The following is a 7,237-nucleotide window of genomic DNA, read 5'->3' on the forward strand; positions in this document are numbered from 1 at the left end:
TTACATTTATCTAAGCAACGTACATACATGTTTAGTTGTAAGATGTTAACTAAATTTCTGTGACAAATGTGCTTTTTTAAATAATAAGAACATTATACAATTAATGCAGAGTCCTAAGAAAAACCTAGTAGTCACTAAGTTTTTCTTACATCTTCACTTTGGATGCTGTTATTTCTAGCACAAGTGAGCAGGCAGAGTCTTTCATATGTTCAAACAATGGGATATTTGGTTGCTACCATATCAATTGGCTTTCAAACAACAGGACAACCATTTTAAGAATGTTTTAAGTGAAGACCTTGCAAACCCCAGAGATGGAAAAATGCTAAGAAAGCACAATTGTGAGCACTTACAACCGTCACAACTGTGGCTGAAGACTTTATCTCATTCTTCTTAAATGAAATCTCAAAGTAGTATAGTTTTTAAAAAAAAGGTTTTAACAAAAAATTGGCATATGCCCAATTTCTCCACTAATTTGTGTGAGTCAAACATTCAGTTAATTTTTCCACTTGAAAAAAATGCAATAGAAAACCGGATACCATGTTTCACTATCTCAGTTAATATTCACAATTACAGCAGCTGCAATTCAGGATACAGCATTACCAGTGCTGCCCAGAGTCAGTTCATACTGAAATTAAGTTCCTAACACCAAGTAAATGGTTGCAACTACCATGGGCCAGTGTACATATGAAATAAAATTTCTAGCAGCAACAAATGCGGCTCCGATCATCTGCTCTGCTTCTTCTGTTCCTCAGCTCATGCTTAGAAACCTATGGGGGTTTGGGCCTGCTAACCCTGCCCACTGGAAGAGGTGGTCTGCTGGGCTACTTTCAGCTTTAACATTGTCCAATAAAACGTTTAGTCATACTGGTGGCTCAGGGTCCTCGAAAGAATGCGGAATAGCTGTCTGAGATACACCTCATCCAGGACTTCCTCAAAGTGTAGCCCGCGATTACAGTTGGCAAGTTCTGCAGGAAATTTACCGCATTTACAGCACATGGCAAATTCTGCAGGAAACCCCTTACATAAAACTTCAACAGGAGTGGGCATCCTCTTTTCACTAATCTTTTCATATTTTTGTTTCTTTGTTGCGGACCTTAGTCCTTGCCATGGCAAGCTGGTTCTATTAAAATACATCAAAACAGCCTAAGGATTCCACGTCATTTCTGTAACTGCTCAACACCAAGATGTGCACTGATGCTGGCACATCAGGCAGTGCTAGTGAGGTTTTTATCTTATCTGCACAGTATGTGTTGCCTTGTCTTGCTGTTGCTGTATTTTTTGACCAAACCAGAATCAATAAAGAATAACTCACTACAGTGATGCCCAATACCTTTAGGGAGTTTTCTGTTTTAATGTCTCTGTGTATAAAACTGTTTGTATGCACATACTCAATTTTATTGATAGTCTGGTCAGCTAACATAAGTACAGTTTTCATTGTGAACCTTCTTGAAGAGAAATTGAAGAGGTCTTCGAGGCTAGGTCCCAGAAGGTCTATGATTGGTACATTGCAGTCTTTTTCCTGATCATACCACAGTGTAGGGGGGATGCCAACCCTACCTTGAAGAATCTTACAGAGTTTGCTTTCCTACAGCAACTGGGGATGCCTGGTCTTTTGAGATTCTAGCTTCACTGCCATTTCCTCGCCATTGGTGATGTTGATGGCCAGATAAAGGTCCCAGAAGGAGCCAGACCGGATCTTCCTTACTAGTTTATATTGCCCTCAAACAATAAATTTGGCCTTGGATCCGCTGCTGCTCGCCATCCCAAGAGATGAAGATGGAGGCTGAGGCCAAGCCTAGACGCCTCTGAGAGAAGGACGGAGGCCTCTGGGGCTCCTCCACGGCGGAAGGTGGCAGGAAACGGGACATGGAACACGGAGGCCTCCCTTATATTCACGCCCCAGAATTGACTGAGGGGGAACCTGATCATTAGACAGGTTTCTTGTTGCCAGACTCAGTTTGGAAAGGGGTTCTTGCAGTTACGAGGCTGGGCCACTTGTTTCTGGGCGGCGCCACTGCCTTGCTGTCTCAGCTATGTACAGGCTGGAAAAAGGGGTGCGGTGAGTTAGGGCAGGGGTACCATTGCCACCACTGCCAGTGGCTGCAGCCCGGAAGGACCCCTGGCCGTCTGCCGACGCCGCCATCTTGTTACTCCAGCTCCAGCCCAATAGTTTCACTCTGAATTTTCTTAGAACATTACACTTTCTTAAAACCCTTTTCATATTTTCCTTATCTTCACCTCATTCTCTTAATGAAAGGTAATTCGTTGAAAAAAAGGCTGATGTTTTCATTGTGTCCCTGCCCGTTCTCCAAGGTTTACCAGTTGATTTGTAGAAAGTTGTTCAACAGGGGAAATGTTAGGTTACATGCAATAGAATAGAAAAAGTGGCACTCAGTGCTTTTGAGGGTAGTGTCCCTTCTTTCAGTAAGAGTTCTCTCACTTTGCAAGTCTGAGGGGGAGCATAGTCACTATGTATGCTGAAGTGGTTTGATATGGTTTGGCTGTGTCCCCACCCAAATCTCATCTTGAATTGTAGCTCCCGTAATTCTCACATGTCTTGGGAGTGATCCTGTGGGAGGTAATTGAGTCATGGGGGCGGGTGTTTCCCATGCTGTTCTCGTGATAGTGAATAAGTCTCCCAAGATGTGATGGTTTTAAAAAGGGAGAGTTCACCTGCACATGCTCTCTTACCTAGCACCATGTAAGACCTCGACTTTGCTCCTCATTTGCCTTCTGCCAGGATTGTGAGGCCTCCCCAGCCATGTGGAACTGTGAGTCAATTAAATCTCTTTCCTTTTTAAATTACCCGGTCTCGGGTATGTCTTTATTAGCAGCGTGAGAACAGACTAATACATAGTTAAACCCAAGAAACCATAGTGAACTCTCAAAGAAAATATATTTATCAGACTGTCTCAGTATATGTGGACAACACGTTAGTCAAGTATCCCCTGGACTTTTGTCTGAACAAATTGAAAGTAGACTGAGCTCACTCCCACTTAGTAAGTAGGTCTGATCTGCAAGGCTAGAAATTGTAAAAGTAATCAGACATCAGTTTAACTCTTAGAAGTTAATTCGCTCATGAAATGGATGCAGCCTAATTATTGCATAAATTATTATTTCTTCAAGTAGCTGTTAAAATCTTAAGTGTAATTCCATTTATGCCAATGAATATTTATGTGGGTATATATCTCCAAAATTATTATGAAAGACAGGGAAAATAAGATTCAAAATGCAAGTATGTACTTTCTAGGCAATTTATCCAGAAATCTGTTAATGGCTGAAACAAATTTAATCAAAGTCCTTTTTTACTACTCTTTTAGTTCTGGCACTTCTTACTACTGATAATAGATCTTGTCGTATTGGCATAACTAATATCTGTTGGGCATTCTTGGAGAGTTAAGTGGAGAGGGACTTATAAGGATCTGTGTGGTTAGACAGCTATCTGGACTATTTCAATAAACCCTGCCTGCGAGGGTCCTTTGTTGGGTCTTGGGGAGCTGATAAAAGTGAATGATTCTTAAGCCATTTTATACACCAGAACATGAGTAGGTATTTGTTGGGATTTGGCTTAAGGCTGAGGACATGCAACTAGTCAGCTTCAGAATCACATATTGCATTGTGGAGAATTTTGGAGATTCATTCTATTTCAGAAAGGAGACCAAATTACCTACTCTCTGAATTGTCTCATAAAAAATTTTAATCCTAGAGATCAATTGAAAAGGAAATCAACTTCTGCTTCCCTATTTCATATTAATGGTCCTTGAAGTTAGGGTAATATAAATGTATTATTTCCCATTTAAATCACGTGCAATGAAAATAGTTTCTGACACAGAATAGCGGAATACATGCTAAATAAGAGTTAGCTTTATTATGTTTATTTTTGTGTGTGCTTTCTCAACTAAATTCAATTTCAGGTAAAATGCAGAGACAGCCTTAGCCTATCACCCTGCAGCAAGGCTCTGTGGGTTCTGCAGCGAAGTTGATAAAAGACAGTGTCCTATCTTTAGGCACAGCCTAGTTCTCCTCTGTGGTCTTGGGAAAGAAAACTAGGTTTCCAGGCCACACAACTTTCAAAAATAGAATGCCTATGGTGGAGTGGAAGAATGTATATAGATAGAATGCATGGAACAAAATCATTTTTATAGAAAGCTCTAAGGATTATAGCCAGAACCCCTCAGAAAACTCTATCTTAAAGGCTACACAACTAGAGCTTCTGTTTGTTTTCTTCCCTGGCATTAAGGCTCAGCTTGAGGTCATAAGCCCCCATCAGGTCCCCCAGTGTCTTCTGTTACTGAGCTCTCCTAGGGCCCTGCTGTCGACGTTGTAAGAGCAAATCTACATACTATTTACATGGAAGGTTAGCACAGTCTTTCTATAAAAAGGTACCAGTGCATGTTGCACACTTGGATCTTTATGACTTAATATCTGTAAATATACCTGTCTATGTAACTATACATATATAAATGTACTTAACACAGTCCTAGCAAAAGAATATATACATATAATTCTATAGGCAGAGTATGTCATAGGATAATATATTGAGATATAAAATTATAATTTCCTCTATATTTTTCCCTGACTTTGCCAACATCTATGTATCTCCGAGTCTCAGAGTTGTCTTCAGGACTTCAATTGAAGTCTACATGAAGGCACTATCTCTTTCCAACTTTTGGAAAAGCCTGAGATCATAGGAAGGGTTTGTCAGATGTCTTCAACTAAGAGGGGTAAGGAAAAAGTTTTTGGGGAGGCATGAGAGAGGGAGAGGTTTCCTTGAACTGAAAAGAGGAACATCTGAGCTGTTTCCACCAGGCATAAAGACCCGTGCTCTACTTCTAGGTCCTTGGAAACCCCTTGGGTAGTTGTGAGGTGGGCCTAGGGAGGCAGGATCCCGCAGATCTGGATCCTTAGAGTGTGTGAGTGAGGAAAAATGGAAACTCATACGTTGTCTTCTCCAAAACTCCAGTAGGTGGCAGAATGGAAATTTAAACCCAGGTCACATTCCAAAGTCAACGCACGTTCCAATCTCAGTGCTTTTTAGTTGTAGTGAGTGAAGATAGTTATCTCGTATGTGGAAGGGGGATGTGTAGGGGATGTATTTTTCAAGTATTCTCCAAAGGATGTGATAGACAAAGTGCAGAATTTGGAATTAAATGATACAGGTTTGAATCACAGCTGAGTAACCTTGGATGTTATCTGCAAAAAGGAAATAATAATGCTTACACCATTTATTTATGATATAATTGAACTGATAAGTATTTTGCGAATTGAATGACTACATATGTTGTTTTTACTGCCTTCTGACCTTTAAGACTGTTTCTCATTATCAGGTACTACACAGCAATAAAAGGTAAACAGGAATTCACAGACATATAACTCATTTTCTTAGTCTATGGCATTTTCTTGAACTAAAAAAAGAAATTTGTATCTAGAATATTAATCAAAATACTACCTGTACACATGTATTACAAATTCTATATACTCCCATTCACTATACTCTAAGCAGCTTGATTACAAATGTTGAATTACCAGATGTACACAGAAACAGAATATAGAGCTGGCAACAGCATTCTTATGTGAAAACAAAATTGATTTTTGTATAAGGCAGATTTGGATTCAAAAACTGATTTTGCAACTTTTGAGACTTATATTCTTGGATATGTTAACCTCTCTAATGCTGTCTTCTCATCTATACAGTGGAAATAATAACATTAATATCCACCATGACAGTTTTGAGGATAATTAAATCCCCAAATGCAAATGTACATCATGCTTGTCACATAATAGCAGCTCAATAAATGTCGATTTCTCTTAGAGTGGAAAGACATCTAAAATCACCTACTTTATTCCTCTTACATTGCAGATGAGGAAATTGAGCCCCTAAATTTTCATTTGTTTTTATTTCATTGGGAGCAAAACTTTTTGAAACTGCGGCTCAAGTGTCTTGATTAGAATGTTTCAACACACTAAATATTGATACTAAATGATTTTCTGGAACATAAATTAAATATGATTCTTGAGGAAATTGTTATAATGCAATGAGGTAAAGCAAGTCCATTGGAATGTAATTTTCTGTTAAATGCACGTCATGAACCAACACAATGAGTTACCTTCTTTACTAATTTTGGAATCTTGCCTGAGAGGCAGTCATATGATAAAGTGTTATATTGTCATCATCATCACTTTCATTGCCGTGAGTTAAATGTGATTCTAAGAATAAATGCAAAGGCAGCAGATTCCTTAGTTGCATAAATCATGGCCAGGAAGTCATGCATCATAATTCCCACCTTTAGTTTTATCTTCGGAAAGTTAAAATGTTCCCTTAATCATGAGGATTCTTGATGAATATAGTTATATTAAGAATCGGCTTCCTGTTATGCTGTGATCTGTCACTTATGAGGACCGTACCCCAGGGTAGAATCTTCCGAAGAGCAGCTCTTTTTTCTACTGACCTACAGGGATTACGTGACTTATGTGGATCCTCACATACCTCTCTTTGGTAAATTCTTGAAAGGCTAGGGTGTTTATGGCCGATATTTTTTACCTCTTTATGAAGCACCTTTATTCTATTTCAGAAATGCTTTAGACATTTACTTTTTGTGCAGGGTAAATTAGCGAAGTATGCTAACAGTTTAATTTGTTGTTGATAATCTGACTACTTTCAAAATAGATTTGCTGCTGCAACTGAATAATTATTCACGACTGAATTAATTGATTAATGGGTTTTAAGGATAATTTTCTCATTTGTTACATTTATTTAATGAAATTTAATGGTCATAACCTCATAATTAGAAAATTACTTCATATTCTTCCCTCTATACTATAACTCAGAAAAGATCATCTTTCCTACTGTAATAAAACCCTGTAATTTCCTAGATATGACATGTTCTCTCATATCTTAATGCCACTGCCTATGCTCTTTCTTTCCTCTTCACACTTGGCCTGATAGACTTCTACTACTTCTTCACACCAAGGATCAAACATTGCTGCCTTGCCAAACTTATTCATTCATTCAACAAAAGTTTAATAAGCATTGACTAAGTCAGGGGATTGATGCTGGGCATCGTCCAACGTGCCCATGTGGGGTGCATTTCAGTGGACAGCTACAGTGTGCTGTGTGTGAATGGAAGCACATAAAAGGAGGAATGAACACAGCCAGTGGGCAGAGTTGGCAAGGTCTCAGAACATCCCCAAAGGTCATAACCCTTGAGCTGGGTCTTTAAGTGCAAGACAAACAGGA

The 7,237-nt window shown here is 39.0% G+C and overlaps 1 pseudogene; it reads right to left on the bottom strand.

Moving 5' to 3' along the window:
* Window positions 1-759: 759 nt before the first annotated feature.
* LOC104674667 lies at window positions 760-1,762 on the bottom strand (annotated as a pseudogene).
* Between the last annotated feature and the right edge of the window lie 5,475 nt (window positions 1,763-7,237).

The sequence above is a fragment of the Rhinopithecus roxellana genome, chromosome 15, assembly GCF_007565055.1.
Source record: "Rhinopithecus roxellana isolate Shanxi Qingling chromosome 15, ASM756505v1, whole genome shotgun sequence".
Classification (NCBI taxonomy): domain Eukaryota; kingdom Metazoa; phylum Chordata; class Mammalia; order Primates; family Cercopithecidae; genus Rhinopithecus; species Rhinopithecus roxellana.